The sequence below is a fragment of the Megascapheus bottae genome, chromosome 6 (assembly GCF_031878675.1).
Source record: "Megascapheus bottae isolate mThoBot1 chromosome 6, mThoBot2.hap1, whole genome shotgun sequence".
Lineage (NCBI taxonomy): Eukaryota > Metazoa > Chordata > Mammalia > Rodentia > Geomyidae > Megascapheus > Megascapheus bottae.
This window is the reverse complement of record NC_143514.1, coordinates 29,472,086-29,482,513: the sequence shown is the minus strand read 5'-3', so window position 1 is coordinate 29,482,513 and position 10,428 is coordinate 29,472,086. Positions and strand designations below refer to the sequence as shown.

The window sequence follows — 10,428 nt, the reverse complement described above, 5'->3', positions numbered from 1 at the left end:
CCAATTACTTCTGTAATTGAGAATATTTTACTACCAATGCATGCAAATCAGGTGATCTGTATATATATGTCAATGCAGAATAGTTCTTTGAGAGAAAAAACATAAAATATTATTTTGCTAAATTTCAATTTATTGGTTTTCCATATTTTAATTCTCATATAGCTGAACATTCATTTAAAAAAGACTTCACATATTCTTCATATATTTCTGAATAATTAATCAACAATATGGAAAAATTTAAGTCTTGAAATTAATGGAATGTAGAACATTATTTTCATTAGCAAGAATGAATTTATCCAAAAATTCTGACTTTTACTAAATTTCACAGACCTTAAATTCATTGTGGTGCTAGATTATGTACAAATGCTTTTAAAAGGCTGCTCTATTTTCCTTTTTCAATTTCTCTATTGTCATTTATTTAAATCAACAATAATTGCTTATCTTCTATTTTCCAAATATTACTATCTGCTGCTGACAATTAACCTATCATTATTCCTGTGAATATAGCATTGATTGATTGATTGACTGATTGTGGAAATATTGAAGTTTGAACACAGGGACTGGCAATTGCCTGGCAAATGTTTTACCACTTGAACCCAAACTCACCACCTTCCACTTTAGTTTCACAAAAGATCATATACTTTTGCCAGAGGCAGCCTTAAATATTCTCCTATGATGCTTTCCATGGAAAACATGTTACCACCACACCCACCTTGTGTTTGAGATGGTGGCTCAAGCCTAACTTGTGGATAACCTTAAACCATGATCTTCCCACTTAAGTGTCCCATCTACACTATCAGGTTTACAAGTATAGGCTACCACACCATCTAACATTTCAGTTCTTGACAGATTCTTTGAATGGAAAATACAGTTTCATATGTCATACACATACCACATACAAGCAAGCCTACTTTCAAGATCAGAACTGGTATTTGAAGATATAACAGCAGAGCTGTATAAATTATCCCCAAAGCCATAGTCATGTCTTCTGTTTGATTTTACTATTGTCTCTTGCAAGACTTTGTAATTACTTTAACCACTTAATAGTTTGCTTAAAAAAATATGGTGAACTTACAAGCCCTGAGAACTCATCTGGTTATTGTGACTATAAAAACCTTAGAGTGTTATACACTCTACCAAAATAAAACTGACTTTCATCCAATAATAATTACTCATCAGTCAAAATACTATCTGCTTTGATGTGCACATAAGTATTTAGTAGAGGAAATAGAATTATCTTTAAAGTTGCCAAAATTTTGTCATCGTTATATCATGGAACAGGTAAACAAAATGATTAGATAGTAAAAAGAAATTCAATGGAAAAAAGTGATAGGGATATTTAAGTACAATATGATTTATGTGACATATATGCATAATACAGCATATGTTATATATAGCATATATTCATATTATGCCTGTGAATATGTACATAAACATATATATGCATGTATAATCTATAAACTATTTTTCTAGAAATGTCCCATTTTATTACAGAGTCACAAAAATGAAAATGATATCTCAAAAAAGAAGTTAGACTACAAACCATCTACAGAATTGGGAAGAGAGGGCAGTATTAGTTTCTTGGCTCAGTTGAGGCCAGTAGCAAGTTATGAAAACAGAATTAGTCTGAGCAGAAGATTACTTAGAGCAGGAGATGCATGAAGACCCAGCCACTATTTTTTTTTACTTTATTAAAATACTGAGTTTATTTCATATGTACATTTGTATCCCCACCATTTCCACTTCTACTATGGCCCATCATAACATTCCATACATACTTAAATCCAAGCTCAGGGTGGAGTTCTGTCTTTAAAAACTAAACAGGCATTTTGGACAACACATTCTTAGCAGCAAAGCCTGAACAACATTTATTAAACAAAGTGTAGGAAAAGTTCTCACTTCACATTATAAAAAGGACAGCCAGCTATCAACTCTTACAGAAAGGAAATAAGACAGAAAATTTTAACAAACTGTTCAAACTACTTTCTTAAAGAGACTTCCTCCATTCCCAGAGATCTTGAATAGCCTCCTGCTCAGTCATCCAGAAAGAATTCTTCACGTAGTTGATGAACTTGGCTTCCATTTTGGGGAGAGAACCACCGTTTTCTATACTTGCTTGCATTTTTGCTTTAATGTCTTCTACTGAACTAGGTCCTTTTGGTGTTTTAGGAGTTTTTTTCCTGTTTTTTGAAGGATTCTTGACCTTTTGATCCTGGTGTTGCTGGTTTTGAATCTTTCCATTCTGGTTTGATTTTTGTGTATTTTTGGCTGGAGTATCTCGTATAGATTTTCTTCTGCTTCCTCATCATCAAAATTCTCCAACTCCTCCTCCTCCTCCTCCTCCTCCTCCTCCTCCTCCTCCTCCTCCTCCTCCTCCTCCTCCTCCTCCATCATCCTCCTCCTCTTCTTTATCCTCCTCCTCATCTTTCTAGGCAAGTTTTACCTTTTTCTGTGGAACCTCCAGGGGCCGACTGCTTTCCAGACACCCTCAGGAGTTTCACATCCTCTTCCTCTGCCTCTTCTGACTCTGCTTCCTCCTCCACAGCAACCTGTCCACTGATGTGCACAGGTCCTGAGCCACACTTCAGCCTCAGCACCCCAGGTGGTGTTATTTCAAAGCCCCCCAGGGAAACGGTTGGCCGTACAGACATTTTCAGCGTTGCCAGTGTAACTTCAATTGGACTTTCCTCACATCATCGCTTCTGCTTTGACGCTATGTAACTCATCTTTTGCAGCAGCCCCTAAACTAACCGTTCTTAGTGATAACTGGTGCTCGTTTCCATCACTATCCATCTTAAAGTGGTAATCTTTGTCAGCCTTCAGTTCACAACTGAAAAGATAGTTCTGGGGCCGCAACAGGCTCATGTCCATGTCCATCGAGTCCTCCGTGGGTGGTTCGTGGTGAGGGAGGACAGAGGAGTGGGGCTCCTCGGACGAGCAGAGACGCGAGACGGAATCACTCCAAGCCAGCCACTATTCCTTAATAAAGGCATTGTTCTGGGACTACTAAGCAGGCAGTTGGTATTACAGGATTATTGTTATTATTACTACTATTATTATCATTGTTATAATAATTATTATTATTATTATTATTATTTTCCAGTCCTGGGGCTTGAACTCAAGACCTTGGCAGTGTCCCTGAACTTTTCAGCTCAAGGCTCTGGCTCCACCATGGTGAACTATAGAGCCCTTTCCAACTTCTGGCTTTTTCTGAGTATAACCATCGAGGAATTGCACCCAGTGCTTCATGCATGCTAGGTGAGCACTCCTTTGTTTTCTGGCTTCTTCTTGGTTTTCTCCTCTTCTACAACGTCTTTCTTCTCTTCTGCACCGTTCTCTTTTTCATCCTTTGTTTTAGCTTTCACCTTTCTTTGGAAGTTGGAAGAATTCTTAAGGCCACCCTCTCCCTCTTCGTCTGAGTTGGAAGAAGTCTTCCTCACGGGCCATTTTGTTTGCCCGAAGATCAGATCCAGGTGTACTTGTCAGCATCTTCTTCATCCGCATCCCCACTCCGGTCTGGGACGGCGTCTTCAGGTATTGCTTGTATTTGAACATCAGGTACATGGGGTCGCATTCTCAGGTTCTCACACAAGTGCTGTTAGATCTTCTCCAGGATACTCATGGTGTTCTAGTTAGTCGTATTAGAACGACTGATGTCAAGCTTGAAGTGTGGTCCAAAATCTTCAACATAGTCATTAACGTGAACGTGACAACTTACTGCGGGTCTCTCTGTCCACGGCCACCTCAGTTTCATATGTCCTGCAAGCCAGTACATATGCTTTGAGTGGTGTAATCGCCTCCACTTAGAGTTAGCACGGGCAGGGGGAAGCTCTTGACAAATTCCAAATACTTGTTGAGCTCTTCCCTGGTCACAGTGAAGCAATCTTCCCAATTCCCAGACAGGAAGTCTGATCCATGCCATAAGACCACCACCACACTAGGCTGTAACATCTTCATGGTCGGCTTGGAAAATGGCCTCGGTTAGGACTCATAGTCAATGTCATCTCGGAGTGGGTAGCTTTGTGGGCCTCCGTATCCTGTAAGTCATCAGTTCCTGGAAAGTACCCTTCAGAAAGAGCACAGTCAGGATGCTGGCTGTGGCCTCTTCCACACCATCATCCTCTTGTGATGCTTTAGCAGTTCCAGTGTGGCCAAGACAACGTCGTGGATACAAGCCCCAGATACCTCCAGGTATCTGGGAGCCCCTGGCTCCTGGAGTGGTGGAGGCCCCCAGCCCAATTCTCAGCAACATCCACATGCTGCTTATTAAGTTTCACGGCCCTTGCTACTGAGCAACCAGCAGATGACTGACGGAATATGAAGAGGCCATCACATACTGGACAGTTCTCACCTATATTGAATTTCTGCATCTGCCTGCTGCACTCATACATGTTTTCTGGACATACAGAACACAGGAATTTATTGTAGACATCAGTTGTGATACTTGATCATTTCAGTATGAACTTTTTGAAGACAATAGATCCCCCCCCCTTTTTTTTGGTACAGACCCTCATCGAGAATCTAGTTGTGAGACATGCGAATTCAGTGAGTCTTCGTGGGATGGTTTTGCCCATAATAATAATTCTCAACATTCCCATTTTTAGCAATGACAGATTTTTCTCTTGGTACCCTGGCAGTCAGTGGATCCATCCGCCTCCATGTACTATAAGACCGGTGTATTTACTGTTCGCTGCCTCCATTTTTGTTGCTCTTAGCTAAAGAGAAAAATTTACATTAATTTTTGAAGGTGAGGACAATTAGGAGAAAGTTTGATCTTAATTGTCAGGGTTAGAAATTACAACAGACAATTTACTATTTATATAAAGATGAAACTAAATCTCAATAGGATCTTGAAGCTGTTATAGTTTTACAAATTGATAGATTTGCCTGAAATGATTTTATATTCTAAAATCAATTCTTTTGCTGTTGAAATAAAGAGAATAAACATTAAAGTTATTTACTAAATAGGTTACACATTTATATTTTTGTTTGCACAGCACTTTTAGCAGACATAAAAATCTCATGATTCTCCAACTCTGTATAAATTATTTTCACCTTTTTGGTTATTGTTAACTATAGAATAAATTGTATTTCCATAATTGAGATAGTTCAGTATGAAAACAATTCCCCAAAGTAGCAAAAATAAGACCCAGGAAGCAAGTTTATTTTCTTCTACATTATATACCAAAATATATGATCCACCCTTCCTGTAAAATAAGGAATTCTTCATACCTGTTTATAAGGTCGGAGCTAATTCTTCTTGAATCAGAGACTAGTTCATATATAAGGCTTGTGCAAATAAAGAGGGAGTAGGATTTTCTGAAATACTTTCCGTAGCATAAGGTGGACTATAAAATCTAAAACAAACCAACATCTATTTCTTTCACTAAAGACTACAAAATACCTCTTAGGTCTCAAATTTGATAGAAACTATACTAAAACACAAATTGTCTACAATTTACAATGGCTTCTAGTGATTTTCCAACTTTACAATGGAATAATTGTAAAATCGTAAGAACCATTTGAGACAGTTTAATTGCAGTATTCCATTAATTATGTAAGTTAGTCTTCCTTAGAAAATAGACTTCGTGTTAGGTGATTTTTCTCATTTGTAGGCTACTGTTCATAGCGCTTTTAAGGTGAACAAAGCTAAGGTATAAACTTTGCCATGGTAGGTATATTATTTTAAAAAATCCTAATTTCTACTTATGAAGAAGTTTGTTGGTATATAACCCTGTTACACATTTTTAAACTAAGGAGAAAAGGAATTCCATAATTGTTTTTAAGAGGCTGACTTCTGTGCTCCATAATTAGATAACAAAAAAAGGTGAAATTTCCTAATCTCTACCTTAATTTTTAGCAAGATGCTACTTTAACTTTCTGATTTTTTAAATTTTCATTTTAATATATTCTCCCATATTTTATCAAACATACTATTACTTACATAAGAAAGCACAATATTTAGAGTTCATACTGAGCATAGCTCTTTCTAGATAAGATCAATGCTGAATCCAAATATAGTAAAAATCAACTAAACCTGAACATTGATTTGACATCAACCTTGGCTTTTGATATTTCTTTCTGTGATCTTTTTGCTTCTAAAAATTCTCCTCTTTAATCACCATGAGAGGACATGAGTTGGAAAGATTCTGTCAGATTTAAGGAACATTGGCTTTTAGCGTGCCTATTGGCAAAATTGTCTCCTAATGATTATGTCTACATGTGAATATATCACATTTTTCCTCATTTGAGAAGTAATATAATTCCCACTGAAAGAAATGAATGATCTTAATCGATTCTTTCATTTCATAGCTCAAGTGATTCAAAGATAAATAGTACAGACTATTAATAAAATAGCACATTAATCAAAATAACAGAAAAATATTCTTTCACAATGAAAAACTCATTTAGTACTTAGTCCATTGTGATTAAATACTTTTCATTTGCATTATTTAATTAGTGACATTTTAGCAATAAGTACTATTACCTGAAAGTTTCCTAATAATACAAAGCTCTTTCTAAACAATAAATAATTAATTTACTTATCACTATGTGCATGGGGATTTTAATTCCCATTGGATCAACAAAGAAACCAAAACATCTTTGAGTAGCAGAATGATGTTTAGAATTTAAATACATTTAACTCATTGTATTAGAAGTAAAGCAAACAGAAGCTAAATACAATATATGGATTGCTTTAAAGAAAAACAAGGGGAGAGAAATAATACTTTCATATTCATTTGGTAACATCCTAGTAGTATTAGCTGGTCCAACAGACTTGTATAATGTAACTCTAATCATGGCTTATAATTTTCCTTTAATTACATGGTATCTGTATTATTTCAAATAAATATTCTTCATCAAAAAATTTATTTGTGGGGCCAGGAGTTTGGCCTAGTGGTAGAGTGCTTACCTAGCAATCTATGTATGTACCACATACACAGAAAAAAATAAAACGGAAGTGGTGCTGTGATTCAAGTGGTAGAGCTCTAGCTTTAAGAAAGCCCAACGATAGTACTCTGGCCCTAGATTCAAGTCCCAGGCATGGCAAAAAAAGAAAAGTTTATTTGTGGCTAGGAGTTTGGCCTAGTAAGTAGAGTGCTCACATAGCATTCATGAAGACCTGGGTTCAATACCTTGGTAACACATGCATAGAAAAAGCCAAAGTGGTGCCGTGAGAGCGCTCTAGCCTGAATAAAGTCCAAGGACAATGCTCAAGCCCTGAGTTCAAGCCCCAGAACTGGCAAAACAAAGTTTGTTTGTAAATTTATGTAATGCATTGTGTCATATACTGAAATTTGAGCACTGGTGTCTTACCTACTGCACAAAAACTTGAATAATGAAAGAAGAAATATATAAATATTTTAAAGAAAATATTTTATTTATTAAAATAGTGTAAAACTGAATTAAATATTGATTTTAAATTTATACAATTATTAAATTTAAGTAATTATTTAAAAGTTACCCATTAACATGTCAATTTCTGAGTATGATGCATTTGACAAATATCAACCTAATCCATATTTTTTAATAAAAACTACTTCAAGTAGAAGGTACCTCAATCTAATTACAAAATTTTTAGTGTACTGAAATGAAGTAACACACACATGTAAGTCTTGCTAAACATACTATTAATAACAAATAGGTAAAAAATTAATGGAATTAGGTGTAAAAGTTATCAACCTGCTAACTTCCATATCATTCATCCAGTTGTCTTGCCCCAAATAATAAACAAAATGATAGGACTCTTTTCCAAGTCTTTGGTGTTTTTTGCTATTTTGACAGTGTTTTTTAATTTAATTTTTTTATTTTTTTCATATATTTTTATTGTAATTAATGGAAGGGTTACATGATATTTGCCAGACAGAAGGTGCATTAATTCACATATATTGATACCCTTCCATCTGTCTTGGTCCCCATTTCCTTCCCTCCTCCCCCCACTCCTCATCTTGTTTTCCCCCCTTCCCTATCCAATTTCAAATAACCAAATACAAACATATCCGATATATCAGGTAACAAAGTGAAATACTGTAACAATATGAGATAACCAAGAGACAGCAAAAGAGATGAGAGATAACATACTACCTTAAGGACAACAATAATTCATTATATGGTTTATGTTTCTATATCCTAGAGATCTGTTCATTTAGCGTCATACTATATGGCCTTTTGTATCAAGGTTTTGCTCTATTGCAAATCTCTGCTAGGAGAGCCCAAGGTTTCTACTGATTATGACAAATGAGGGAAACCATTGAGCCTAAGTTCCTTTGAGTCTGGCTTACTTCAATTAATATGATTTTTTCTAAGTCTTTCCATTTCCTAACAAATGGGCGATGTCATTTTTTCTGACAGCAGCATAGAATTCCATTGTGTACAAATACCACATCTTGTTGATATATTCATCAACTGAGGGACATCTAGGTTGGTTCCATATCTTTGCAATGGTAAGTAGTGCTGCAATGAACATTGTTGTGCTAGTGGATTTAGTATGTCCTTGTTTCTGGATGATTGGGTAAATGCCAAGTACTGGAATTGCTGGGTCATAGGGGAGCTCTATGTTTAGTCTTTTGAGGAATTTCCATACTGCTTTCTATAGTGGTTGAACAAGTTTGCACTCCCACCAACAGTGTAGTAGTGATCCCTCCTGGCCACATCCCCTCCAGCATCTGTTATTATTCGTTTTCCTGATCCTGGCCATTCTAACTGGAGTGAGGTGGAATCTTAGAGTTGTTTTGATTTGCATTTCTTTTATGACCAGAGATGTTGACCATTTCTTCATATGTCTATAGGCCATTTTTGTTTCTTCTTCAGAGAAGACTCTCTTTAAGTCTTTGGCCCATCTTTTAATGGGATGGTTGTTACTTTGGAGATCAATTTTTTGAGGTGTTGATATATTTTAGATATGAGGCTTTTGTCCATTGTGTGGTTGGTAAAGATCTTCTCCCACTCTGTAGGTTTCCTAATTAATTTACTAGCTATGTCCTTTGCCATACAAAAGCTCTGCAGTTTAATACAGTCCCACTTATCCAGCCTTTCTCTGATTTGTTGTGATTATTGATCCTTATTGAGAAAGTTTCGACCTCTGCCAAGGAGGCCTAGTGTATCTCCTATTCCTTCCTGTAAAGTTTTCATTGTGTCAGCTTTTACCTCCAGGTCTTTGATCCATTTGGAGTTGATTCTAATGCAGGGTGACAAAGAAGGATCCAACTTTAGTTTTCTGCAGGTGCTTAACCAGTTCTGCCAGCACAACTTGTTGAAGAGGCTATCTTTCTTCCATTCTATTTTTTTGACTCCCTTGTCAAAGATTAGGTGGCCATAGATCTGTGGCTTAATATCTGGGTCTTCAGTTCTATTCCATTGGTCTTCAGGCCTGTTCTTGTGCCAGTACCAACCTGTTTTGATAATTATAGCTCTGTAATAGAGTCTAAAGTTTGGTATTGAAATTCCTCCTGTGCTGTTCTTTCTGCTAAGAAGTGTTTTTGCTATACGGGTCTTTTATTATTCCATATGAAATTTTGGATTGCCACTTCTATTTCTTTAAAGAATGACATTGGGATATTGATGGGTATTGCATTGAGTTTGTAGATAGCCCTTGGCAAGATTGTCATTTTCACGATGTTGATTCTTCCAATCCAGGAGCATGGGAGGTTGTTCCATTTCCTCAATTCTGCTTTAATTTCCTTTTTCAGTATTTTAAAGTTTTCATCAAAAAGTTCCTTTACATTCTTAGTTAAGGTAATTCCTAGGTACTTTATTTTCTCTGAGGCTATTGTGAAAGGAGTTGCTTTCCTGACTGTTTCTTCATTCCTCTCACTGTTGGCATCGAGGAAAGCTGTTGATTTTTGAGGGTTAATTTTATAGCCTGCTACCCTTCCAAAGTTTTGAAGCAGCTCAAGGATCTTGGGAGTAGAGTCTATAGGATTCTTTAAATACAGAATCATGTCATCTGCAAAGAGGGAATGTTTTACTTCCTCTTTCTCTACTTGGATCCCCTTTATGCTTGCTTCTTGCCTTATTGCACTGGCTAGGAATTCTAATATTATGTTTGCAAGGTACAGGGACTTAGGAATATATTAAGCCCTTACATAGTATTTAAATATTTAAATAGATGCTACTTAGCAAGAGAAATGCTGCCGTATCCAGAATCTGCTTGAGAATTCCCATGGTCTTTTTACAAAATTGATTTGAGAGTATTTAACAACAGATTCAGTTCTGACACCTACCAACTAAGATAGACAAGACTTACCACTATATTGGCCTTTATGAAGGGAAATTTAAAGAGTTCCATAGTTATGCAGAATTCTCTTGGTGCTGGAAACTAGGAATTACACATAAAAATACTGAAAGAAAAGAGGTATATTTATCTCAGAACATGTAAAAAACTGAAAGCCGAAAATTTCACTTAAAGAAAACTATACAAAACAAATC

General features: G+C 36.2%; 3 pseudogenes; all 3 read right to left on the bottom strand.

Moving 5' to 3' along the window:
- Positions 1 to 1,925: 1,925 nt before the first annotated feature.
- Positions 1,926 to 2,957, bottom strand: LOC150061597 (nucleophosmin-like; annotated as a pseudogene).
- Positions 2,958 to 3,254: 297 nt separating this feature from the next.
- On the bottom strand, positions 3,255 to 3,957 carry LOC150061596 (histone deacetylase 1-like; annotated as a pseudogene).
- Positions 3,958 to 4,083: 126 nt separating this feature from the next.
- On the bottom strand, positions 4,084 to 4,660 carry LOC150061595 (histone deacetylase 1 pseudogene; annotated as a pseudogene).
- Positions 4,661 to 10,428: the final 5,768 nt, after the last annotated feature.